The sequence below is a fragment of the Chanodichthys erythropterus genome, chromosome 13 (assembly GCF_024489055.1).
Source record: "Chanodichthys erythropterus isolate Z2021 chromosome 13, ASM2448905v1, whole genome shotgun sequence".
Classification (NCBI taxonomy): Eukaryota; Metazoa; Chordata; class Actinopteri; order Cypriniformes; family Xenocyprididae; genus Chanodichthys; species Chanodichthys erythropterus.
This window is the reverse complement of record NC_090233.1, coordinates 1,793,498-1,820,606: the sequence shown is the minus strand read 5'-3', so window position 1 is coordinate 1,820,606 and position 27,109 is coordinate 1,793,498.

The window sequence follows — 27,109 nt, the reverse complement described above, 5'->3', positions numbered from 1 at the left end:
CGTATAACCTCATCCGGATACGCGAGGGGGACGAGTGGAAGACCGCCTTCGTCACGCCCACCGGCCACTACGAGTACCTCGTTATGCCGTATGGCCTGGTATTCTGCCCCTCCGTATTACAGGATTTCATCCATGAGGTGCTCCGGGAGTTCCTCCACAAGTCCGTCCTAGTGTATATAGATGACATCCTTATCTACTCCCGGAGCCTGGCCGAACATCGCCACCACGTTGCGGAGGTCCTCCAACGCTTACGGCAGTTCCATCTATTCCTGAAAGCAGAGAAGTGCTCATTCCATCAGCCCTCTGTCCACTTCCTGGGATACGTGATCGATCACAGTGGCATCCGGATGGACGAGGGGAAGGTTTCCGCCATCCAGAACTGGCCAACCCCAAGTACCATAAAAGAACTCCAACGCTTCCTAGGTTTCTCCAACTTTTACCGCCGTTTCATCAAGAACTACAGCATCATCGTCAGTCCACTCACCAACCTACTCCGTCATCAGCCCAAGTCTCTGTCCTGGTCCCAACCTGCCAACGAAGCTTTTGAACACCTCAAGAAAGCCTTCACCACCGCTCCCCTCCTCGTCCACCCCAATCCAGACCTGCCATTCGTCGTTGAGGTGGACGCCTCCACCACCGGAGTGGGAGCGGTCCTATCACAGCAGCAGGGGAATCCAAGTAGGCTCCATCCATGTGCCTTCTTCTCCCGCAAGCTCAACCCGGCGGAGGTTAATTACGACATCGGGGACCGGGAACTCCTGGCTGTCAAGCTCGCCCTTGAAGAATGGAGGCATTGGCTGGAGGGAGCTAACCATCCGTTCCAGGTACTCACTGACCACAAAAATCTCGAGTACCTAAAGGCTGCCAAACGACTCAACCCTCGCCAAGCCAGATGGGCGATGTTCTTTTCAAGATTCAACTTTACAATTTCCTACCGTCCAGGCTCCAAAAATCTCAAAGCTGACGCTCTCTCACGTCTCCATGCACCCGAAGAAAGGAACGAAGACCCCGACACCATCCTGCCTGAATCCATATTCATGAGCCCCATAGAGTGGTCAGAAGAGACACTCCCCTCCTCCAATGCCTCCTCACGAACTCCGCCGGGTTGCCCCCAGGGCTTGCATTACATCACCCGGACACGACGCACTCCACTCCTGCACTCCGTTCACTCTTCACTTGGCACTGGTCACCCGGGGGTCAATGAGACCCTCTCGCTGCTCAAACAGCGCTTCTGGTGGCCAAACATGGCCAACGACGTCAGGAGGTACGTGCAGGGCTGCAGGGAGTGCGCCATCTCCAAGAGCCCACGCCATCTTCCCACCGGCAAGCTCCATCCTCTGCCCGTTCCTGAGAGGCCCTGGTCACACCTGGGAGTCGACTTCGTCACCGACCTCCCAGAGTCTGAGGGTAACACATGCATTCTAGTCGTCGTAGATCGTTTCTCAAAGGCCTGCCGACTCATTCCCCTGGAGGGTCTACCCACAGCCATGACCACAGCCGAGTTAATGTTCAACCATGTCTTCCGCCATTATGGAATCCCCGAGGACATTGTCTCTGATAGAGGACCTCAATTTATCTCCCGAGTCTGGAAGGCTTTCTTCTCGCTCCTGGGTGTGACCGTCAGCCTATCGTCTGGATACCACCCTCAGTCGAACGGGCAGACGGAACGGAAGATCCAGGAGATCGGCCGCTTCCTGCGTACCTTCTGTCACGGCCACCAGAACTCCTGGAACCAGTACCTGGGTTGGGCCGAGTACGCCCAGAACTCCCTCCGTCAAGCCACCACTGGATTAACACCTTTCCAATGCGTACTCGGTTTCCAACCCCCACTGTTCCCCTGGAACGGGGAACCCTCCAACGTTCCTGCCGTCGACTACTGGTTTCGGGAGAGCGAGAGGGTATGGGACTCAGCTCACCACCAGCTGCAGAGAGCCCTGCGCAGGCGCAAGATGACAGCCGACCTTCGGCGCTCCCACGCTCCAACCTACCAACCGGGGCAGAAGGTCTGGCTGTCCACCAGGGACATCAGGATGCGCCTGCCCTGCAAGAAGCTGAGTCCCCGCTTCATTGGCCCATTCACTATCCTGCGACAGATCAACCCCGTCACCTACCGGTTACAACTCCCTGCACAATACAAAAGAATTCATCCCACCTTCCACGTGTCACTATTAAAACCTCACCACCCTTCTGAATCTTCATTCATCTGCAACTTCAACAAGGACAGTATTATCACTCATTCCACCTCTGAGATCTTCCACCACCTCATTCATCACCCGTTTTGCTCTGCTGATTGCCAAATAAACATCTTAACTGCTTTTATTCCTGTCTCCGGTGTCTCTGTCATAACAAAAATCAATTCCACCCATCTTTAGAACAATTGCATCCATGATGCTAAACCAAAAAGAATCTTGGTGACAAACAAAGGACTTCAACCATTTCAGTTTTAGTACACCATTTATCACAGAAAGATCTATGATATGCCATCCTTTTCAATACTCTTAATCATGTCAGCTTTTCTGATGTAATGGCATTTATCCTTCCAAATAAAATTTAAATTTATCTTGTTTAATAATTAGGGCCCGAGCACCGATGGTGTGAGGACCCTATTGGAATTGCTCAGCCAAAATTTTCTTCTTCTCCAAAATGAATCACATTTTTGAGGGCCTAAACGTTCTCAAAAACTCATGAAACTTTACACACGCGTCAGAAGTGGTGAAAATTTACATCTGATATGGGTTTCAGAATTAGGTGTGGCAAAATGGCTCGATAGCACCACCTACAAAATTTCAATTAAGCGCCCTTCGTGCTACGTTTCACGTACAGTTATGAAATTCGGTAGACAGATGTAACAGCCAAATACCGACAAAAAAGCCCCGGGTGCAAAGTTTGTAAACCCAACAGGAAGTGAGATATTTAGAATTTTCTCTACAAAATTTTGGCAGTTTTTGCCATTTCCACATGTTGTACTTTAACAAACTCCTCCTAGAGCTTTAATCAGATCAACATCATATTTGGTCAATCTAATCTAAAGGCCTTTGAGACGTTAAATTGCGAAGATCTAGAGTTTTCGCTGAAGGGCGTGTCCGTGGCGGCCTGGCAAAGTTTGATGTTTCGCCATGAAACAGGAAGTTGTTGTAACCCGGGCATACAATGTCTGATCTGCCCCAAACTTCCCATGTTTTATTAGAGTCCTGACCTGAAGACATCTATATGACAATATTCAGTTACAGTCATAGCGCCACCTGGGGGCAACAGGAAATGACATGTTTTACATTCCCCGAGCAGTTTCATCGCCTTAGTATACCTGACAACTTAGAAGAACTCGATGCTGCAACAGAAACTATTGGCTCTCTCTTTTCCAGCACATTAGATGCGGTCGCTCCTTTACGTCTAAAGAAGATTAAGGAAACTAATCCAACGCCGTGGTATGATGAGCACACTCGGGCTCTAAAACGAGCTGTTAGAAAAGCTGAACGTAGTTGGAAGAAAACAAAACTAGAAGTTTTTCGCCTTTCGTGGAAAGAAAAAATGATTGAGTACAGAACAGCCATAAGAAATGCTAGATCTACTTATTTTTCAAATCTCTTAATAGAAAACAAACATAATCCTAGGTATTTATTTGACACAGTGGCTAAATTAACTAGAAACAGAGATTCAACTGCTGACGTTTCCATAGAGCACAGCAGTAATGACTTTATGAACTTCTTTACTTGCAAAATTGATAATATTAGAGAGAAAATTATAAACATGCAACCGTCTACAGTTTCTCTTCAGACAGTGCACTGTAGTGTCCCTGAGGTAAAACTAGAATCATTCGCCGCTATAGGAGAGGAAGAATTATCTAAACTTATCAAATCATCAAAATCAACGACATGTATGTTAGACCCAATGCCGACTAAACTACTGAAAGAAATGCTTCCAGAGGTCGTAGGTCCACTTCTTGATATAATTAATTCATCTTTAACACTAGGACACGTGCCAAAAACCTTTAAGCAGGCTATTATCAAACCTCTTATTAAAAAACCTCAACTAGATCCGAGAGATTTAGTAAATTACAGGCCAATCTCGAATCTACCTTTTCTGTCAAAGATACTAGAAAAGGCAGTTTCAACACAACTGTGTTCCTTTTTAGAAAGAAATGGAATCTGTGAGGATTTCCAGTCAGGATTTAGACCATACCATAGTACTGAGACTGCTCTCGTTAGAGTTACAAACGATCTACTCCTATCATCCGATCGTGGCTGTATTTCTCTATTAGTGTTATTAGATCTCAGTGCTGCTTTTGACACTATCGATCATAACATTCTTTTAAAAAGACTTGAAAACTATATTGGCATTAGTGGAATTGCTTTGGCATGGTTCAAATCATACTTATCTGACCGTTATCAGTCTGTGGTAGTTAATGAAGAGATGTCGTATCGATCACAGGTTAAATATGGGGTACTACAAGGCTCAGTATTAGGACCGTTGCTTTTCACTCTGTACATGCTGCCCTTAGGAGAGATAATTAGGAAGCATGGTGTTAGTTTTCACTGCTACGCTGACGATACTCAGCTCTATATTTCCTCGCGCCCTGACGAAACCTACAAATTCACAAAACTAACAGAATGCATAGCTGACATTAAAAACTGGATGACAAGAAATTTCTTATTATTAAATTCAGAAAAAACTGATATCCTAATCTTTGGACCAAAAACTTCCTCACGAAAAAACCTTGAATACTCTCTAACACTTGACGGGTGCTCCATTAAACCTTCGTCCTCAGTTAGGAACCTGGGTGTGCTCTTTGATACCAATCTTTCATTTGAAAGTCATGTTTCTAGTATCTGTAAAACCGCCTTCTTCCATCTAAAAAATATATCTAAATTACGACATATGCTCTCAATGACAAATGCGGAACAGTTGGTTCATGCATTCATGACCTCAAGACTAGATTACTGTAACGCTCTACTGGGTGGTTGTTCTGCTCGGCTTTTAAACAAACTACAGTTGGTCCAAAATGCGGCAGCTAGAGTTCTTACTAGAACCAGAAAGTATGACCATATTAGCCCAGTTCTGTCAACATTACATTGGCTCCCTATTAAACATCGTATAGATTTTAAAATCTTGCTACTTACTTATAAAGCTCTAAATGGTTTAGCTCCCCAGTACCTAAGTGAGCTCTTAATGCATTATAGTCCTTCACGTTTATTGCGATCTCAGAATTTAGGCCAGTTGATAATACCCAGAATATCAAAATCAACTGAAGGCGGCAGATCCTTTTCCTATTTAGCACCTAAACTCTGGAACAATCTTCCTAGCATTGTTCGGGAAGCAGACACACTCTGTCAGTTTAAATCTAGACTAAAAACACATCTCTTTGCTCTTGCATACACATAACACATTATCAATACATTAACATTTTTCAAATCCGTTAAAGGATTGTTACGCTGCAATAATTAGGTCGGCCGGAACCAAGAACATTTCCTATAACACTAGATATACCTGTACATCAGAATAAGAATGGCATCTACGCTAATATCTGTCTCTCTGCTTATCCTGAGGTTTGACGGGTGCTGGATCCAGGCCGTATCCAGATCAGATGGAGAACCTGCGTCTGGACCTGACTACAACGTAGCCCAGGAGACAATGGGCCTAAAGATCCAATTCTGGCTGCATCTATAATTCAGATTTTTAATCCCCGTATCCGCTTACATATATTTATATATAATCGATTTTTAATCTCTATAATAAAAATGTACAATTCAGATGTTGATCTCCATATACATTTACATATATATATCTTCGAAGGGGTTTTTTCCCTCCTAGGACTTTTTTCCCAGTGCTAGCACGCTGGGTTTTTCTCCTAGGGGGTTTTTTCCACCCCTGGAAGTCAGCCGACATTGGCTTAATGTAGCACCATCTTGTTTGTACAGTTTTAACCACTTCCCTTTTTTTCTGTGCTTCTAATATGTAAAGCTGCTTTGAAACAATTACCAATTGTAAAAGCGCTATATAAATAAATTTGACTTGACTTGACTTGACGTTTCAGAGCAGTTTTCCACTCTCAAGCGGACACGAGTTAGCCTATAGGAGATACATCGATCCATGTGACAGGTTCATCGCGAGACACTCGTGACAGGTGCGTACACTGTTTGGGCCTTCAGCATGCTCAGGTGGCGCTTAATGGCCTATCTGACATTTAACACTGTGATAGCCTGCGTTTGAAAGCTTTGCGCTCGAAGCTTGCCTCCTTTTACTTTCTAACCCCTGTCATTCCATTTCTGTAGATGGACGCTTGGGGTGATGTTTATGAGCCGGAGCATATGGAGAGTGAGCAGGAAAGCATTTTAAGATAAGAAGAGATGGATGCAGAATACAAGATCCAGGGGGCAGGGTTGGGTCTAAATCCAACTCCTCCCACTTTACATATCCCTAAACCTACCCGTCTCTGCCCCCTGGATCTAAACCTACCCATCTCCACCCCCTGGATCTGGATCCAACTCCTCCCACTTTACATATCCCTTAACCGACCCGTCTCCGCCCCCTGGATCTCGAGTGTTCTGCAGTGAGGGGCTACTGCCTTTCAAGGCCCAGAAAGGTAGAAAGACATCTTTAAAATAGTCCACTTGGTTTAACCTTAATGTTATGAAGTGACGAGAATACTTTTTGTGCGCAAAAACAAAAATTATGACTTCAACTATTCAACAATTCGGTCTCTTCCCTGTCATTCTCCTACGCTGTTTACATTCAGCGCTTCCAGGTTCTACGTCAGAACGCCAACTCAGTATTGGCCATTCACGTGAGTAGCACGACACATATGTGTGCTGCTGATGCAAGAGCCAGCTAATTATGAGCACATCTGTCTCCTGCACATGTTCAGTCATTACAGACCTGTCTGAGTCAGTTCAGAACAGGGCATCTAGTCCGTGTAGGTTTATGATGCAGACTGATGGGTCTTATGGCAGCAGCGTCCCCTGTGGTCCAGTTGGGCCTGCTCCACATTAAGCCATTCCATGAGGCTTGGAGACTGGAAAATAAAGGTTACACCCTGAGCCTCATCTGGCAGAGGTTCTGGCTGAACAGTGGACTTATTTGCTTCGAGCATGACTATGCATTGCTCGCTCTGGTTCTCCCTGTCTCCTCCGTCGCCTCTAGGAGTGGACCAGGACCAGACTTTATGCCTTTCTGCCGATCCGTTTGCTCTCATTGGCTCTGCTCAGAATATGGACGGACGAAGTGGAACATCTGTTGCTGTTGGCCCCGTTCTGATGTGGTTGTCAGACCTGGTCAGTCTTCTAGCCGGCCCTCCTTGGGGAAGTTCCCCTCAGGCACTACCTGCTGACTCAAGCCCAGGGTGTGATTTGGCATCCCCGTCCAGATTTATAGAAACTATGGGTGTGACCCCTGAGTGCGGAGTGCATTAATGTGTTCTTGCTTCTCTTGGCTGAGATGACCGACACTATTCTTAACTCTAGACCCCCCTTTTCATGCATGGGTCGAGATAAGGTCCAGGTATACTTCACTTTACTTCAGTCCTGTCCGCGCATCTTTCAAAGTATACCCGACCACGGATGCGCGTGGATCACTGAGTTCTACACATGCCCAGTACAATTTTTTTCTATACTCTTACCAGACATTGTGTCATCAACGGGACATTTGCTGGGCAGGATCGGAGAAGAAAAATAGTGCATCCACCATTGCAACTTAGTTCAGAAGATAGACCAAGAGAACATGAATCAAAAATGATGGAGAAGGTTATGCTTCTAAGTTTACTTGTCTTGTTTTTGAATCGCTCTTTCCACACTCTTCTTTGATGACTGCACATACAGTGCGTATTGCCACCTAGTGGACTCTTCTGTCTTGCTTGCGCATGCGCTGTTGTATGCGCACCGTCTGCGTGGTCTCAAAATTGGGGCTGCACGTGGACGAAGGGTATAAAGCCAAAGTATGCTTTCCATCCTGCGCAAATTCCTTCATGGGATTTATCTATCAACCTGGAAGGTCTAGCAGGCCATCCATTTGAGCCATTGGAGTCTGTGTCAGAGAAGTTTTCTGACTTTCCTTTCCTCTTAAGAGAATAGAAGATCTGCAGGCTCTTACAATCAGCCATTCTTTTATGGACTTTGCCCCAGGTGTGGTTAAAGTCTTGCTGCGACCTAGGCCTGGGTATATTCCTAAGGTTGCTTCGACCCCATTTCACTTCCAGGGTGGTCTTGGAGGCTTTCTCCCCTCCTGATTCAGGGACTGAGAGTGATGTACGACTTCTTAGTCTCTGCCCTGTGAGGGCGTTTAAGATCTATGGCCACGTACACTGTCTGTTTTTGGGATTGACAACTGCATTTACTTACAGTCTTGAAATGTCTCGTTCACACAGCACCTTACTGTAGCATCTAGAACACTGCCTGTAGGAAAGTGCAGCAAGCCCAAGTCAAGCCTGTATTCTCTTACTAGTAACCATAACGATAGTGACCAACGTACTATTAAAGATGGCAACGTCCATAAAACTGAAAAGTATTATCACTTTTGACATGACAAGAGACTAGACAAGAGCAAGTTCATCCATCAAAACTTCATTAACTAACAACAGCATATAAACACGTGCTAGCTGGAGTCTTTAACCATTGCACCCACGTATCACGTCCTTTGTGACGTCTCATGCATGACACAGCATTTGAATTTGGAAAAGAAACATAAAACTGACGGGAGCCACTCTGGTGGAGAACAGTGACTGGATCTGACACCTTAAGATGACGCAAAGCTCATATCTCTGCCGCTGTAAGTTACTGAAAGCAAAACCACATATATTCTGAGAATGCAGTTGTGAGTCCTAAAAATTTACAGGTGTGAGTTCTTTTATAAAATACAGGACTGACAACCGTATTCTGCTGCTGTGTGAACGTTGCCTATGTCGACCATACAGTAGATCTGATCAAGTGTTTGTATGTTTTGGCGGTAAAAACAAAGGAGCTGCTGTCACCAAAAAAGAGAATGTCTCATTTGGTGATTGAGGCTATTTCTGCAGCATATGAGGTGTGTGGCATAGCTTCACCTCTAGGTGTGCACGCTCATTTCACCAGAGGAATGGCTTCTTCTCAGGCTCTTATTAGAGGCTCTTTGTTGGAAGATATTTGTGTTACTGGATGGTCCTCTCCGAACACCATTATCTAGGGTGACCATATGTGCCATTTTCCCAGGACGCGTCCTGTCTAGGATTTCTAAGTTGCATAAAATGTAGTTTTGGTTTTGTTTTCATATTTGCAGAAGGTAATGACTAAAAAAATATTTTACCAATAGCGTGCATTATACATAATCAACCAATCGTGGCTTGCGAGAAGGCTGAATCTACAGAGAACGGTCAAAGCATTGCAAATATGACAACATTTTAATGCATTGCATGAAGACTGTCAATAAGAACAGTGGCTTGCACAGACCTCCATTTAGAAATCGCGTTCCTAAATCGTGTTCCGGGGGCACATCGATATGATCACTTTCACGATTTAAGAGGTCACCCTACCATTATCAAGTTCTACAGTCTGGACGTGAGGATGCCACCTGGTTCCAAGGTTTTATCTGCTTGAGTGGACTCTTTAGCGGTGGTAAGCAGCATTAAGTGAACCTATGAAAGGGAATGTCTTGGTTACGTATGTAACCTTGGTTCCCTGAATAGGGAACAAGACGCTACATCACCGATCTTTCCCATTCCTTTCGATAAGTGCTTCCTTCGTACGTAGAAATCTGACGAAATTCCATGTAGCATGCAAATATGAACATGCATGACTTATTTCTTGGGGCGGTGCTAAGCGCAAGTGGTCAATAAAATGCCGTGATGGTATAATAGATTCAGACATTCATAGACAACCGAAGGTGTTGCCATAGCGACGGTATGCGCTATTCAGGGAACCAAGATTACATACGTAACCCAGACATTAATCTTCACTTGCAGTCCACAAGCAGGCTTGATGACACATTACAAAACATACTGAAAGCTTATTGGCTTGAATGGAATGAAAAAGCCAAATTTAAATAGAGTCATTTCTGTTACGGTATGCTGGTAGAGAGATGAGGCAGATGCGGATTTCCACAATAATATAATGCTTTTAATGTAACAAAGGTAAGGAACGCCAACATACACGGTAAACAACATTCAGAACGGACAAGGAGTGAAGGGAGTGAGTGTCATATAAAGGGAGTGCTAACAATAGAGTCCAGGTGCAGGTGATCCGTGATGATAGGGAGATGACGAGGGAAGTGTGGGTGCAGGTGTGGAGAACAGGAGGATCTTGGGAAATGGAGTCTAGGAGAACAAGGGATCTGTAACAGTACCTCCCCCTCCCGGTAGGCGCGTCCTCGCGCCGTAGATGTAACAACCGGGAGGGGGGCGGGCGCCCTGGAGACCTCAAACCGGAGCAGGGGGAGGAGTAGACTGTAGTGGAGGTCTCCAGGGCAGGCTCAAAAACCATGGCGGGTCAGGAGCCGTGGGCAGCCATGGCGGGTCAGGAGCCGTGGGCAGCCATGGAGGGTCAGGAGCCGTGGGCAGCCATGGAGGGTCAGGAGCCGTGGACAGCCATGGAGGGTCAGGGGCCGTGGGCAGCCATGGAGGGTCAGGGGCCGAGGGCAGCCATGGAGGGTCAGGTGCAGCAGGCTGCCATGGAGGGTCAGGGGCCGAAGGCGGCCATGGAGGGTCAGGAGCCGAAGGCGGCCATGGAGGGTCAGGAGCCGAAGCCTTGAAGCCGTCGAGCCCAGGCGGCGCTGAAGGACCGGCGGGAGATGGCGGAATCCACGGCTCCGCCGACCGAAGCGCAGCCGGGACTCCAGAAGGCCGCAGTAGAAGACAGACGACATACAACAAAGTGAACACCGGGGGGAGTGAGGAGGCCAACTGGAACTGAGGGACGGAGGGACGGAGCAGAGACGGAGGAGTGCAGTCCAGAAGTGAGGGCAGGCCGACGAAGGAACAAGGTGTGAACGGGGGCAGGATGGAGACTGGTGAGACTAGTGGACTGATGGGCCATGGTGGAGACGAGGGAGGTTGGAGCCAGGGTGTAGGTAATCGCCCAGAGGTCCGAGGTGGAGATCTGGGCGAAGGGGCTTGAGTTGGAGGTACAGTGCTGAGACATATGGACGGAGGCGGGAGAGGGAGGCAGGGAGGGGAAACAGTCTTTGGGCTGGAGGGTTCAAAAACACAGTTCATAGGAGCAGTTGGTTCGGCGGCGGCGGCGGCTGGAGCGGCTGGCTCGGCGGCGGCGGCTGGAGCTGAGGGCTCGGCGGCGGCGGCTGGAGCTGAGGGCTCGGCGGCGGCGGCTGGAGCTGAGGGCTCGGCGGCGGCGGCTGGAGCTGAGGGCTCGGCGGCGGCGGCTGGAGCTGAGGGCTCGGCGGCGGCGGCTGGAGCTGAGGGCTCGGCGGCGGCGGCTGGAGCTGAGGGCTCGTAGGCGTCGGAGACTGGAGAACTTTGCTCGGCGGCGGAGACTGGAGAACTTTGCTCGGCGGCGGAGACTGGAGAACTTTGCTCGGCGGCGGAGACTGGAGAACTTTGCTCGGCGGCGGAGACTGGAGAACTTTGCTCGGCGGCGGAGACTGGAGAACTTTGCTCGGCGGCGGAGACTGGAGAACTTTGCTCGGCGGCGGAGACTGGAGAACTTTGCTCGGCGGCGGAGACTGGAGAACTTTGCTCGGCGGCGGAGACTGGAGAACTTTGCTCGGCGGCGGAGACTGGAGAACTTTGCTCGGCGGCGGAGACTGGCGCTGCTTGCTCGGCGGAGACTGGCGCTGCTTGCTCGGCGGAGACTGGCGCTGCTTGCTCGGCGGAGACTGGCGCTGCTTGCTCGGCGGAGACTGGCGCTGCTTGCTCGGCGGAGACTGGCGCTGCTTGCTCGGCGGAGACTGGAGAACTTGGCTCGGAGGAGACTGGAGAACTTGGCTCGGAGGAGACTGGAGAACTTGGCTCGGAGGAGACTGGAGAACTTGGCTCGGAGGAGACTGGGGTTGAGGGCCATTTCATCCCCTCAAATACAATTAAAATCCCCACAGGCACTGGAGCTGGCTCTGTGGGGACTGGAGCTGGCTCTGGAGATACTGGAGCTGGCTCTGGAGATACTGGAGCGGGCTCTGGAGATACTGGAGCGGGCTCTGGAGATACTGGAGCGGGCTCTGGAGATACTGGAGCGGGCTCAGTGAAGGCTGGAAAGGGTTCAGCGGCAGGTCTTTTCCTCCTCCTCCGCTTTCCGGACCCAGCAGGAGAGTGTGGGCCCAGCGTGGGGCAGGAAGGACGTTCACTGGAGGGGTAAGCGGAGGAATACGGACACTGACTAACTGGCCCGGCTGACCGTGTTTCTGGACGGACTGAAGACCAACACTCATCCACATAGAATTGGGAATTATTCAAAAACAAAATAAAATTGATAGTTTCGCTTAAGGAGAGACGATAATCAGGTTCATGGAGACGGAGAGTGTTGTCATCCAGACCGTCCAAAAACAGGGCGATTAAATTAGCATCGGACCAGTCAGACAGATAAGCCAGCTCAACGAACTCCTCCACATACCTCTCCAGTGAACGACCAACCTGAAGAAGCCCGATGAGGCGATCGCCGGCTGACAGATGAGAGAGAGGCGTAGGAGGAGCAGGAGCCAGGGAGCCAGTGGAAGTCTCCATATTTCTTGACTGTGGAAATCCGGTCGGTTTTGGTCCGTTCTTCTGTTACGGTATGCTGGTAGAGAGATGAGGCAGATGCGGATTTCCACAATAATATAATGCTTTTAATGTAACAAAGGTAAGGAACGCCAACATACACGGTAAACAACATTCAGAACGGACAAGGAGTGAAGGGAGTGAGTGTCATATAAAGGGAGTGCTAACAATAGAGTCCAGGTGCAGGTGATCCGTGATGATAGGGAGATGACGAGGGAAGTGGGTGCAGGTGTGGAGAACAGGAGGATCTTGGGAAATGGAGTCTAGGAGAACAAGGGATCTGTAACAATTTCATTATCTATGAATATGAAATAATATTTTCATTTATTATTTATAATACTAAGTTATTTAATATAATAATATTTCAGGTTTAAATCTGGTAGCTCATCTTAGATCAAAAAAATCCTTTGATATTTTGAGCCAATTTCAGAATATTGTTTTCATCCTTCATGCGTCTTCTAGCAACGAGGTGCAGCTTAAATTTGCTGTGTTTGAAATAACTTGAGAGTCTATAGTGTGTGATCCTTACCCGTTTAGTGCATGATCTAAAGGCCTTCGAGACGTTAAATTGCGAAGATCTAGAGTTTTCGATGAAGGGCGTGTCTGTGGCGGCCTGGCAAAGTTCGTTGTTTCGCCATGAAACAGGAAGTTGTTGTAACTCGGGCATACAATGTCCGATGTGCCCCAAACTTCGCATGTTTTATTAAAGTCCTGACCTGAAGACATCTTCATAACAATATTCAGTTACAGTCATAGCGCCACCTGGGGGCAACAGGAAATTACATGTTTTACACTGTGATTAACTCCTCCTAGAGATTTAATCAGATCAATGTCATTTTTTGTCAGTCTAATCTAAAGGCCTTTGTGACGTTAAATTGCGAAGATCTAGAGTTTTCGCTGAAGGGCGTGTCCGTGGCGGCCTGACAAATTCTGATGTTTCGCCATGAAAAAGGAAGCCGTTGTAACTCAGGCATACTATGTCTGATCTGCTCCAAACTTCACATGTGTGATAAGAGTCCTGGCCTGAACATATCTATATGCCAATATTCCGCTAGTCATAGCGCCACCTGCTGGCAACAGGAAATGGTATGCTTTACACTGTAATTCCCTCCCAGAACCACATTTCAATATGCCACAAAGTACCAAACATACTAGAAACACGTTAAATCATGCAACACTTGGCTAAGTGCTAATGTATGCGATTAACGCCATGAAACCGGAAGTTGTTGTAACTCAGGCATATGATGTCCGATCTGCTCCAAATTTCACGTGTTTGATAACAGTCCGGGTCTGAGCACATCTATATCGCAATATTTGGTTATGGTCAAAGCGCCACAAAGCAGGAAGTGTGGCAATTCGAAATGACTTAATGGCATAATTCTCCTGTATTCATTCGCTTACATGCATGTCGACCACTGTTCTCGGTTTTCCTAAGGCCAACGGGTGGCGGTGAGCCCGGGTGCGAGGGCCCTTTCATCGCTGCTTGCAGCTTTAATTATTATTATTATTATTATTATTATTAGGGCCCGAGCACCGATGGTGTGAGGACCCTATTGGAATTGCTCCGTTTATTATTATTATTATTATTATTATTAGGGCCCGAGCACTGATGGTGTGAGGACCCTATTGGAATTGCTCCGTTTATTATTATTATTATTATTAGGGCCCGAGCACCGATGGTGTGAGGACCCTATTGGAATTGCTCCATTTATTATTAGGGCCCGAGCACCGATGGTGTGAGGACCCTATTGGAATTGCTCCGTTTATTATTATTATTATTATTAGGGCCCAAGCGAAAATTCGCGCAGGGCCCTCTTGTTCTTCTAAGGATTGTTATTTATTTATTTATTAGGGCCAAAGCCCTGTAAAGGGCTGAAGGCCCTTTTGTTTTCTTTAGGATTATTATTATTAGGGCCAAAGCCCAAGGGGCTGAAGGCCCTATTGTTTTCTTTAGGATTATTATTAGGGCCCAAGCGAATTAAGCGCGCAGGGCCCTCTTGTTCTTCTAAGGATTATTAGGGCCCGAGCACCGATGGTGTGAGGACCCTATTGGAATTTCTCCGTTTATTAGGGCCCGAGCACCGATGGTGTGAGGACCCTATTGGAATTGCTCCGTTTATTATTATTATTATTATTAGGGCCCGAGCACCGATGGTGTGAGGACCCTATTGGAATTGCTCCATTTATTATTATTATTATTAGGGCCCGAGCACCGATGGTGTGAGGACCCTATTGGAATTGCTCCGTTTATTATTATTATTATTATTATTATTAGGGCCCGAGCACCGATGGTGTGAGGACCCTATTGGAATTGCTCCGTTTATTAGGGCCCGAGCACCGATGGTGTGAGGACCCTATTGGAATTGCTCCGTTTTGTTACATGTACGGTGTCCTGTGACCTAGTTTTTCCCCAGTCTGTCTTATTAGTTCATTTGATCCACCTGTGTCTTGTTAATTATCCCATCACCTTGTTTAGTTCCTTTGTTAGTCTCTTGTATTTATATCCTGTGTTTGCCCTCACTCATCGTCCGTTCTCGTTTGTATCAACACGTGTGTATGCTGTCTCTCTCTGTTTGGAATTAAAGTATTGTTATATTCGTCATCTTCATCGTCGTTGTGCTTGTCCCTACAACCACACGTAACAGAAGAACGGACCAAAACAGTTTTTTTTGCGGCGTTTTGCTCCAGTTTTTATTTTTGTTTATCCTTCATGGCTCTACCTGCAGTCCAGCTCCTCTGCCTGGAGCAGGGAGACCGCTCACTGGAACAGCACACCAGTGACTTTCTCCAGCTTGCGTGCCTGACTCACTTCCCGGACCCGCTGGAATGCGTGCCTTGGACCGCTCGCTCAGGCCGGTACGATAGTAAATACAGAGCGAGCGGTCCAAGGCACGCATTCCAGCGGGCGGTCCAACGGAAGACTTCGCCGCATACGTGGAGTGGGTGCTGGTGAACAACAACTCCCAGTTCACCATCGGCCCCGCTGAGGACGACACCAGCACCACTCCACACTCCACCGCCATCGACTACGTGCACGATGGAGAAACGAGAGCCCACCGCAGACCGCGGAGATCAACCTGCCGGGACGATTGAGACCGAACCTGAAGAGAGGACGGAAGGAGTCGTCACCCCGGGATGTGAACCGCTAGGTGTGTCTGACCAGGTGCGTGAGTCCGCTACATCGTGTGCTGTCGAGGGAGTGTTAGTGGAGTTCGAGAGCTGGGAAGAGAGCCCCGACCACAACATCAACACGGCGGATGGCATCGTCATGTCTACAGAAACTTTTCTGGATTTATTGGATGTGTTTGAGGAGGTAAATTTCCCTTGTCTTGTTTCCCCGCTGGTCCCGTCCAGCTCAGAACTGTCTGTCTCCCCGCTGGTCCCGTCCAGCTCAGAACTGTCTGTCTCCCCGCTGGTCCCGTCCAGCTCAGAACTGTCCGTGCCCCTGCTGGTTCTGTCCAGCCCTGTGTTCCCTCCCAACCTCCCTCTCCCGCCTCCTCAAACCATCTCATCTCTGCCTCCCCTGGTACCCTTCAGCCTCTCATCAACTCCACCACGTAAACGCATGGATCCGACTCGACGCTTCAGGCCACCAGTGTCACCGTGGACTGAGGTTCTCCTGGCTCCGCCTCCAGCCTTCGAGTCCAACACTCCACCGCGGCCTGTCGACGCTTCGCCTTCGCCGTGGCTCTTCCCTCCCTCGGCTCCACCGGATACCCTCAGCCTCAAGACTCCACCGGGCTCCCTCGTCCCACAGGCTCCGACTTGGTCAGACATCGTCCAGCCTACACCTACGGTTTCGCCTGGCTCCTCCTTCCCCCCGTCTCCTCCTTCGTCCTCGGTCGCACCGCCTCCATCTCAGTCTTCAGGTTCCCAGATTCCACCTCGGATGCTCGTCGTCCCGGCTCCAGCTCGGTCTCCAGATCCAGCAGTGTCGGTTGGGCTCTCCGGCATTCCAACTCCACCTGGATCACCATCATCGGTGGCTTCTCCATCGGCCGTCCCCAGGGTGGCGCCTCGCATCTCCCCACGATGGTTCTTCCTGTCCTCGACTCCGCCCTGGGGCCTCATCATGGTTGGTCTCTGGACCAACATCTGGCTCCTCCTGCTCCAGGCTTCCCCTTGGCTCCTCCCACCCTCCACTCCCCCTTGGACTATTTTTGTTTTCTGTGGACTTGGTTTTTTTTCATCTGCCCTTTGCCCTCCTCCAGAGCCCCCACCCTTCCCTCCTCTGAACTCCATACGGCGCGAGGCCGCGCCTACCCGGAGGGGGGCGATATGTTACATGTACGGTGTCCTGTGACCTAGTTTTTCCCCAGTCTGTCTTATTAGTTCATTTGATCCACCTGTGTCTTGTTAATTATCCCATCACCTTGTTTAGTTCCTTTGTTAGTCTCTTGTATTTATATCCTGTGTTTGCCCTCACTCATCGTCCGTTCTCATTTGTATCAACACGTGTGTATGCTGTCTCTCTCTGTTTGGAATTAAAGTATTGTTATATTCGTCATCTTCATCGTCGTTGTGCTTGTCCCTACAACCACACGTAACACGTTTATTATTATTATTATTATTATTATTATTATTAGGGCCCAAGCGAATTAAGCGCGCAGGGCCCTCTTGTTCTTCTAAGGATTATTAGGGCCCGAGCACCGATGGTGTGAGGACCCTATTGGAATTGCTCCGTTTATTATTATTATTATTATTATTAGGGCCCGAGCACCGATGGTGTGAGGACCCTATTGGAATTGCTCCGTTTATTATTATTATTATTATTATTATTATTAGGGCCCGAGCACCGATGGTGTGAGGACCCTATTGGAATTGCTCAGCCAATTATTCTTCTTCTCCAAAATGAATCGCATTTTTGAGGGTTGACGTTCTCAAAAACTCATGAAACTTTGCACACGCGTCAGAAGTGGTGAATATTTACATCTGATATGGGTTTCAGAATTAGGTGTGGCAAAATGGCTCGATAGCGCCACCTACAAAATTTCAATTAAGCACCCTTCGTGCTACGTTTCACGTACAGTTATGAAATTCGGTAGACAGATGTAACAGCCCAATACCTACAAAAAAGCCCATGGGTGCAAAGTTTGTAAACCCAACAGGAAGTGAGATATTTTGAATTTTCTCTACAAAATTTTGGCAGTTTTTGCCATTTCCACATGTTGTACTTTAACAAACTCCTCCTAGAGCTTAAATCAGATCAACATCATATTTGGTCAGTCTAATCTAAAGGCCTTTGAGACGTTAAATTGCGAAGATCTAGAGTTTTCGCTGAAGGGCGTGTCCGTGGCGGCCTGGCAAAGTTTGATGTTTCGCCATGAAACAGGAAGTTGTTGTAACTCGGGCATACAATGTCTGATCTGCCCCAAACTTCACATGTTTTATTAGAGTCCTGACCTGAAGACATCTATATGACAATATTCAGTTACAGTCATAGCGCCACCTAGGGCTGGGTACCGAACTCTATACTTTTTAGGTACCGATCGAATTGCCTCGATACTACCGAGTATCGAAAAGTGTCTTGTCATTCGGTACCAAATTTCGGTACCTCAGAATGGAGCCGAGGAGAGGGGGCGGAGAAATGCTTTCGCTGTCTCGTTGATGAGCAAGTAACGTTGCGCTACATTAATTATTTATATTTATATCTAAATATATAACTATGCGCGCGAGAGAGACCCTATGTGCGAGAGGGCGAGTGAATCAACGGTTTTATTTTCAGTTTATCTTCGAATGGACGGGTGAGAAACGGCTGTTTATGTGAGCCGGTTCACTACAGATACTGTTAACAGAAACCAGAAGTGTCGCGCTGCCTGCAGAAACAGCGGGGCGCGCAATGTTTTTTAGACTAGTTCTGGACAGGTACAACACACAGCAGCTTTACAGCGTTCGTCCCTCAAGTCTACAACACGTGACCGGTTCTTGACAGGCTCTAGTTCGCCTGCACGAGCACATGCTCTGGCTCCAGAACGCGAACAATTCTGCTGGAAAAGGGGTATCATCAGCATCCTCCTGATACTGCCATACCGCGGATAATCCGCGGGTCGGGCCAAGTAATAAAAAAATAACATTCCATTTAATGGCGGGTGGATGAGAGATGAATCATTATTTTGTTGATTTTAATAAAGGCACAGAACTCTCATCTCACGATAAGACGTAACGAACGTGCGTCACTCTTCCACTTTGATCTTGTTAAAAATAATTAATTTTTTGAAGAAGAACAATTGCTGAGTGATTTAAAAAGAGCCTCACATACTGAATTTTTGCACTGAAAACTAAACTTTATTAAAACTAGTTGCACTGATTTATTGTGTTGGGTAAATTTGGTTCATTTGTGCTTTTTTATTCCCTGCAGTGGCTCAGGAGATGAGTCTTTGAGTCTGAAAAAAGTCAACAAAGTTAAAATATAAAACCAAATATTTTTTTGAGGTAATGTAATATTGTTAAAACAGATTTTATAAAATTGGTATCAAAAAAGGTATCGTTCAGGTATCGGTATCGAAGTCAAGGTATCGGTATCGTCTCGGTATCGAAATTTTTTGAACGATACCCAGCCCTAGCGCCACCTGCAGTCAACAGGAAATTACATGTTTTACACTGTGATTAACTCCTCATAGAAATTTAACCAGATACACATCAAATGTGATCAGTCTAATCTTAAGACCGTAGCAATGATAAATATCAAAGATCTTGAGTTTTCGGTGAAGGGCGTGTCCGTGGCGGACTGACAAAGTCTGATGTTTCGCCATGAACGAGGAAGCTGTTGTAGCTGAGGCATATTATGTCTGATCTGCTCCAAACTTCACATGTGTGATAAGAGTCCTGGCCTAAAGACATCTATATGACAATATTCAGTTAGCCATAGCGCCACCTGCTGGCAACAGGAAATGGCATGCTTTACACTGTAATTCACTACCAGATTCACATTTCATTATGCCACGAAGTACCAAACATGCTAGAAACACGTTAAATCATGCAACACTTGGCTGAGTGCTAATTTATGCGATTAACGGCACTAAAGAAACAGGAAGTTGTTGTAACTCAGGCATACAATGTCCAATCTGCTCCAAACTTCACATGTTCGATAAAAGTGCTGGCCTGAAGACATCAACATAGCAATATTCAGTAAGTGTGGCATTTCGAAATGACTTTGGCATAATTCTCCTGTATTCACTCGCGTACATGCATGTCGCCCACTGATCACTGTTCCTAAGGCCAACACGTGGCGGTGAACCCGGGTGCGAGGGCCCTTTCATCGCTGCTTGCAGCTTTAATTAGGGCCCGAGCACCGATGGTGTGAGGACCCTATTGGACTTGCTCCGTTTATTATTATTATTATTATTATTAGGGCCCGAGCACCGATGGTGTGAGGACCCTATTGGAATTGCTCCGTTTATTATTATTATTATTATTATTATTATTATTATTAGGGCCCGAGCACCGATGGTGTGAGGACCCTATTGGAATTGCTCCGTTTATTAGGGCCCGAGCACCGATGGTGTGAGGACCCTATTGGAATTGCTCCGTTTATTATTATTATTATTATTATTATTATTATTATTAGGGCCCGAGCACCGATGGTGTGAGGACCCTATTGGAATTGCTCCGTTTATTATTATTATTATTATTATTATTATTATTATTATTATTAGGGCCCAAGTGAATTAAGCGCGCAGGGCCCTCTTGTTCTTCTAAGGATTATTATTATTTTTTTTTTCGTCTTCCGGGGCTTTTTGGGGGCCTTAACATGCTCAAAAACTCTTGAAAATTGGCACACACATTGGAATCCGCGGCCATTAGGACGCCCCAGAGGCTGGTATCCGGGCGTGACAGGGGGGCTCGACAGCGCCCCCTTGAAAAAAGTCTGAAAATTTGGTCCATATATTAAACACGCTTGCACATATTAGTATGAAACTCGGTACACATATAGACCTCATCGGGCCGAACAACTTTCGTACTCTAAGTTAAACGCCACGCCAACAGGAAGTCAGCTATTAAGGGTTGTTTGAAAAACGCATGCTCTGGAATTTGATATACTCCTCCTAGACGATTAATCCGATCGCCACCAAACTCGGTCAGCATGAAGTCAAGACACTGATGATTAAAAATTGCCAGGGGATTTTTGATATCTCGAACGGTTTGGCCGTGGCGAGGCAACGAATTTATGGCGAGAAAAAGGAAACAGGAAATGTGTTATAACGTCTGCATACATATATTGATCTTTATGAAACTTCACGAGTGTGTTGGTTGTAGTAGTCTGATCACATGGATGTGACTATTGTGAGTCAAAGTTATAGCGCCACCAACTGGCAGCAGGAAGTGTATCACTTTTTGAAATGCTTTGAGATCACCCTCTTATTTTTACCTGATTTGCTTCAAACTTCATCAATGTAATGGCAATACACAGCAGATGTAGACCTATGACAGGATTTTTGATATTTGAAATATTGTTGCCATGGCAACAGGTCAAACTGTAATAATATTCTTGAGTGTTTTGAGGCTCTTAACATGCTTCAAATTGCATGAAACTCGACACACACATCAATATTGTCAACCAGTAGACATGGACAAAGCCATAGAAATGGGCGTGGTGGAGGGGCTCAGTAGCGCCACCTTTTGACAAAAGTGGGGGTTAGTTTTTCCTACAGTCACTAAACTCGGTACACATATTGTTCTCATCAAGCCGGACAATTTTCTAATTTACATTCATTAGCTCCGACCAACAGGAAGTCGGCTATTTTTGTTTGAATGTTAATTTTTTGAAAAAACAGGCTATGAATTTTATACTACTACTCCTACAGGGTTTATCCAATTTACACCAAGCTTTTTTTAACTTGTTGTTAACACATTGAAGTTGTTTAATTGCAAACGGATTTTGGATACCTCAAACGGTTTGGCCGTGGCGAGGCAACAAATTTATGGCGAGAAAAAGGAAACAGGAAATGTGTTATAACGTCTGCATACATATATTGATCTTTATGAAACTTCACGAGTGTGTTAGTTGTAGTAGTCTGATCACATGGATGTGACTATTGTGAGTCAAAGTTATAGCACCACCAACTGGCAGCAGGAAGTGTATCACTTTTTGAAATGCTTTGAGATCACCCTCTTATTTTTACCTGATTTGCTTCAAACTTCATCAGTGTAATGTCAATACACAGCAGATGTAGACCTATGACAGGATTTTTGATATTTGAAATATTGTTGCCATGGCAACAGGTCAAACTGTAATAATATTCTTGAGTGTTTTTGAGGCTCTTAACATGCTTCAAATTGCATGAAACTCGACACACACATCAATATTGTCAACCAGTAGACATGGACAAAGCCATAGAAATGGGCGTGGTGAAGGGGCTCAGTAGCGCCACCTTTTGTCAAAAGTGGGGGGGTTAGTTTTTCCTACAGTCACCAAACTCGGTACACATATTGTTCTCATCAAGCTGGACAATTTTCTAATTTACATTCATTAGCTCCAACCAACAGGAAGTCGGCTATTTTTGTTTGAATGTTAATTTTTTGAAAAAACAGGCTATGAATTTTATACTACTACTCCTACAGGGTTTATCCAATTTACACCAAGCTTTTTTTTAACTTGTTGCTAACACATTGAAGTTGTTTAATTGCAAACGGATTTTGGATATCTCAAACGGTTATTAGGGCCCGAGCACCGATGGTGTGAGGACCCTATTGGAATTGCTCCGTTTATTATTATTATTATTATTATTATTATTAGGGCCCGAGCACCGATGGTGTGAGGACCCTATTGGAATTGCTCCGTTTATTATTATTATTATTATTATTATTATTATTAGGGCCCAAGTGAATTAAGCGCGCAGGGCCCTCTTGTTCTTCTAAGGATTATTATTATTTTTTTTTTCGTCTTCCGGGGCTTTTTGGGGGCCTTAACATGCTCAAAAACTCTTGAAAATTGGCACACACATTGGAATCCGCGGCCATTAGGACGCCCCAGAGGCTGGTATCCGGGCGTGACAGGGGGGCTCGACAGCGCCCCCTTGAAAAAAGTCTGAAAATTTGGTCCATATATTAAACACGCTTGCACATATTAGTATGAAACTCAGTACACATATAGACCTCATCGGGCCGAACAACTTTCGTACTCTAAGTTAAACGCCACGCCAACAGGAAGTCAGCTATTAAGGGTTGTTTGAAAAACGCATGCTCTGGAATTTGATATACTCCTCCTAGACGATTAATCCGATCGCCACCAAACTCGGTCAGCATGAAGTCAAGACACTGATGATTAAAAATTGCCAGGGGATTTTTGATATCTCGAACGGTTTGGCCGTGGCGAGGCAACGAATTTATGGCGAGAAAAAGGAAACAGGAAATGTGTTATAACGTCTGCATACATATATTGATCTTTATGAAACTTCACGAGTGTGTTGGTTGTAGTAGTCTGATCACATGGATGTGACTATTGTGAGTCAAAGTTATAGCGCCACCAACTGGCAGCAGGAAGTGTATCACTTTTTGAAATGCTTTGAGATCACCCTCTTATTTTTACCTGATTTGCTTCAAACTTCATCAATGTAATGGCAATACACAGCAGATGTAGACCTATGACAGGATTTTTGATATTTGAAATATTGTTGCCATGGCAACAGGTCAAACTGTAATAATATTCTTGAGTGTTTTGAGGCTCTTAACATGCTTCAAATTGCATGAAACTCGACACACACATCAATATTGTCAACCAGTAGACATGGACAAAGCCATAGAAATGGGCGTGGTGGAGGGGCTCAGTAGCGCCACCTTTTGACAAAAGTGGGGGGGTTAGTTTTTCCTACAGTCACCAAACTCGGTACACATATTGTTCTCATCAAGCCGGACAATTTTCTAATTTACATTCATTAGCTCCGACCAACAGGAAGTCGGCTATTTTTGTTTGAATGTTAATTTTTTGAAAAAACAGGCTATGAATTTTATACTACTACTCCTACAGGGTTTATCCAATTTACACCAAGCTTTTTTTAACTTGTTGTTAACACATTGAAGTTGTTTAATTGCAAACGGATTTTGGATACCTCAAACGGTTTGGCCGTGGCGAGGCAACAAATTTATGGCGAGAAAAAGGAAACAGGAAATGTGTTATAACGTCTGCATACATATATTGATCTTTATGAAACTTCACGAGTGTGTTAGTTGTAGTAGTCTGATCACATGGATGTGACTATTGTGAGTCAAAGTTATAGCACCACCAACTGGCAGCAGGAAGTGTATCACTTTTTGAAATGCTTTGAGATCACCCTCTTATTTTTACCTGATTTGCTTCAAACTTCATCAGTGTAATGTCAATACACAGCAGATGTAGACCTATGACAGGATTTTTGATATTTGAAATATTGTTGCCATGGCAACAGGTCAAACTGTAATAATATTCTTGAGTGTTTTTGAGGCTCTTAACATGCTTCAAATTGCATGAAACTCGACACACACATCAATATTGTCAACCAGTAGACATGGACAAAGCCATAGAAATGGGCGTGGTGAAAGGGCTCAGTAGCGCCACCTTTTGTCAAAAGTGGGGGGGTTAGTTTTTCCTACAGTCACCAAACTCGGTACACATATTGTTCTCATCAAGCTGGACAATTTTCTAATTTACATTCATTAGCTCCAACCAACAGGAAGTCGGCTATTTTTGTTTGAATGTTAATTTTTTGAAAAAACAGGCTATGAATTTTATACTACTACTCCTACAGGGTTTATCCAATTTACACCAAGCTTTTTTTTAACTTGTTGCTAACACATTGAAGTTGTTTAATTGCAAACGGATTTTGGATATCTCAAACGGTTTGGCCGTGGCGAGGCAACGAATTTATGGCAAGAAAAGGGAAACAAAGTGTTATAACTGATTTGCTTCAAAATTCATCAGAATAATGTTAAAACTTGGCACATGTAATCCTTTGAAAATGGGCAGGGAGGAGGGGCTCTATAGCGGCACCTTGTAGTGCAGTAAATGTGGAGTGAATTTGACATAGTCCTTTGATGTTTAACCATTTTAAGTGCCTATTGCCCGCTGTGCACAGTTGCCCTGAAGCCACCTGGCTGGCGGTGCCACCGGGCTTGGGCCCGCCATCGCTGCTCGCAGCTATATTTAGGGCCCAAGCAAAAATTCGCGCAGGGCCCTCTTGTTCTTCTAAGGATTATTATTATTTTTTTTATTTTTTTTCCGTCTTCCGGGGCTTTTTGGGGGCCTTAACATGCTCAAAAATTCTTGAAAATTGGCACACACATTGGAATCCGCGGCCATTAGGACGCCGGAGAGGCTGGTACCCGGGCGTGGCAGGGGGGCTCGACAGCGCCCCCTTGAAAAAAGTCTGAAAATTTGGTCCATATATTAAACATGCTTGCACGTATTAGTATGAAACTCGGTACACATATAGACCTCATCGGGCCGAACAACTTTCGCGCTCTAAGTTAATCGCCTCGCCAACAGGAAGTCAGCTATTAAGGGTTGTTTGAAAAACGCATGCTCTGGAATTTGATATACTCCTCCTAGACGATTAATCCGATCGCCACCAAACTCGGTCAGCATGAAGTCAAGACACTGATGATTAAAAATTGCCAGGGGATTTTGATATCTCGAACGGTTTGGCCGTGGAAGCAGGCAACGAATTTATGGCGAGAAAAAGGAAACAGGAAATGTGTTATAACGTCTTAATACATATATTGATCTTTATGAAACTTCACGAGTGTGTTCGTTATAGGAGTCTGATCACATGGATGTGACTTTTGTGAGTCAAAGTTATAGCGCCACCAACTGGCAGCAGGAAGTGTATCACTTTTGAAATGTTTTGAGATCACCCTCTTATTTTTACCTGATTTGCTTCAAACTTCATCAGTGTAATGTCAATACACAGCAGATGTAGACCTATGACAGGATTTTTGATATTTGAAATATTGTTGCCATGGCAACAGGTCAAACTGTAATAATATTCTTGAGTGTTTTTGAGGCTCTTAACATGCTTCAAATTGCATGAAACTCGACACACACATCAATATTGTCAACCAGTAGACATGGACAAAGCCATAGAAATGGGCGTGGTGGAGGGGCTCAGTAGCGCCACCTTTTGACAAAAGTGGGGGTTAGTTTTTCCTACAGTCACCAAACTCGGTACACATATTATTCTCATCAAGCCGGACAATTTTCTAATTTACATTCATTAGCTCCGACCAACAGGAAGTCAGCTATTTTGGTTTGAATGTTAATTTTTTGAAAAAACAGGCTATGAATTTTATACTACTACTCCTACAGGGTTTATCCAATTTACACCAAGCTTTTTTTAACTTGTTGCTAACACATTGAAGTTGTTTAATTGCAAACGGATTTTGGATATCTCAAACGGTTTGGCCGTGGCGAGGCAACGAATTTATGGCAAGAAAAGGGAAACAAAGTGTTATAACTTCTGCATACATTAATTGATTTTGATGAAACTTTGGCTTAGTCTTCGTTGTACAAGGCTGATCACATGGATTTGACTATTGTGATTCAAAGTCATAGCGCCACCAACTGGAAGCAGAAAATGTGTCACTTTCAGCATACATTGAGATCTCCCTCTTATTTTTACCTGATTTGCTTCAAAATTCATCAGAATAATGTTAAAACTTGGCACATGTAATCCTTTGAAAATGGGCAGGGAGGAGGGGCTCTATAACGGCACCTTGTAGTGCAGTAAATGTGGAGTGAATTTGACATAGTCCTTTGATGTTTAACCGTTTTAAGTGCCTATTGCCCGCTGTGCACAGTTGCCCTGAAGCCACGGGGGTGGCGGTGCCACCGGGCTTGGGCCCGCCATCGCTGCTCGCAGCTATATTTATTATTATTATTATTTTTTTTTTTTCGTCTTCCGGGGCTTTTTTGGGGGCCTTAACATGCTCAAAAACTCTTGAAAATTGGCACACACATTGGAATCCGCGGCCATTAGGACGCCGGAGAGGCTGGTACCCGGGCGTGGCAGGGGGCTCGACAGCGCCCCTTTAAAAAAAGTCTGAAAATTTGGTCCATATATTAAACATGCTTGCACGTATTAGTATGAAACTCGGTACACATATAGACCTCATCGGGCCGAACAACTTTCGCGCTCTAAGTTAATCGCCACGCCAACAGGAAGTCAGCTATTAAGGGTTGTTTGAAAAACGCATGCTCTGGAATTTGATATACTCCTCCTAGACGATTAATCCGATCGCCACCAAACTCGGTCAGCATGAAGTCAAGACACTGATGATTAAAAATTGCCAGGGGATTTTTGATATCTCGAACTGTTTGGCCGTGGCGAGGCAACGAATTTATGGCGAGAAAAAGGAAACAGGAAATGTGTTATAACGTCTGCATACATATATTGATCTTTATGAAACTTCACGAGTGTGTTAGTTGTAGTAGTCTGATCACATGGATGTGACTATTGTGAGTCAAAGTTA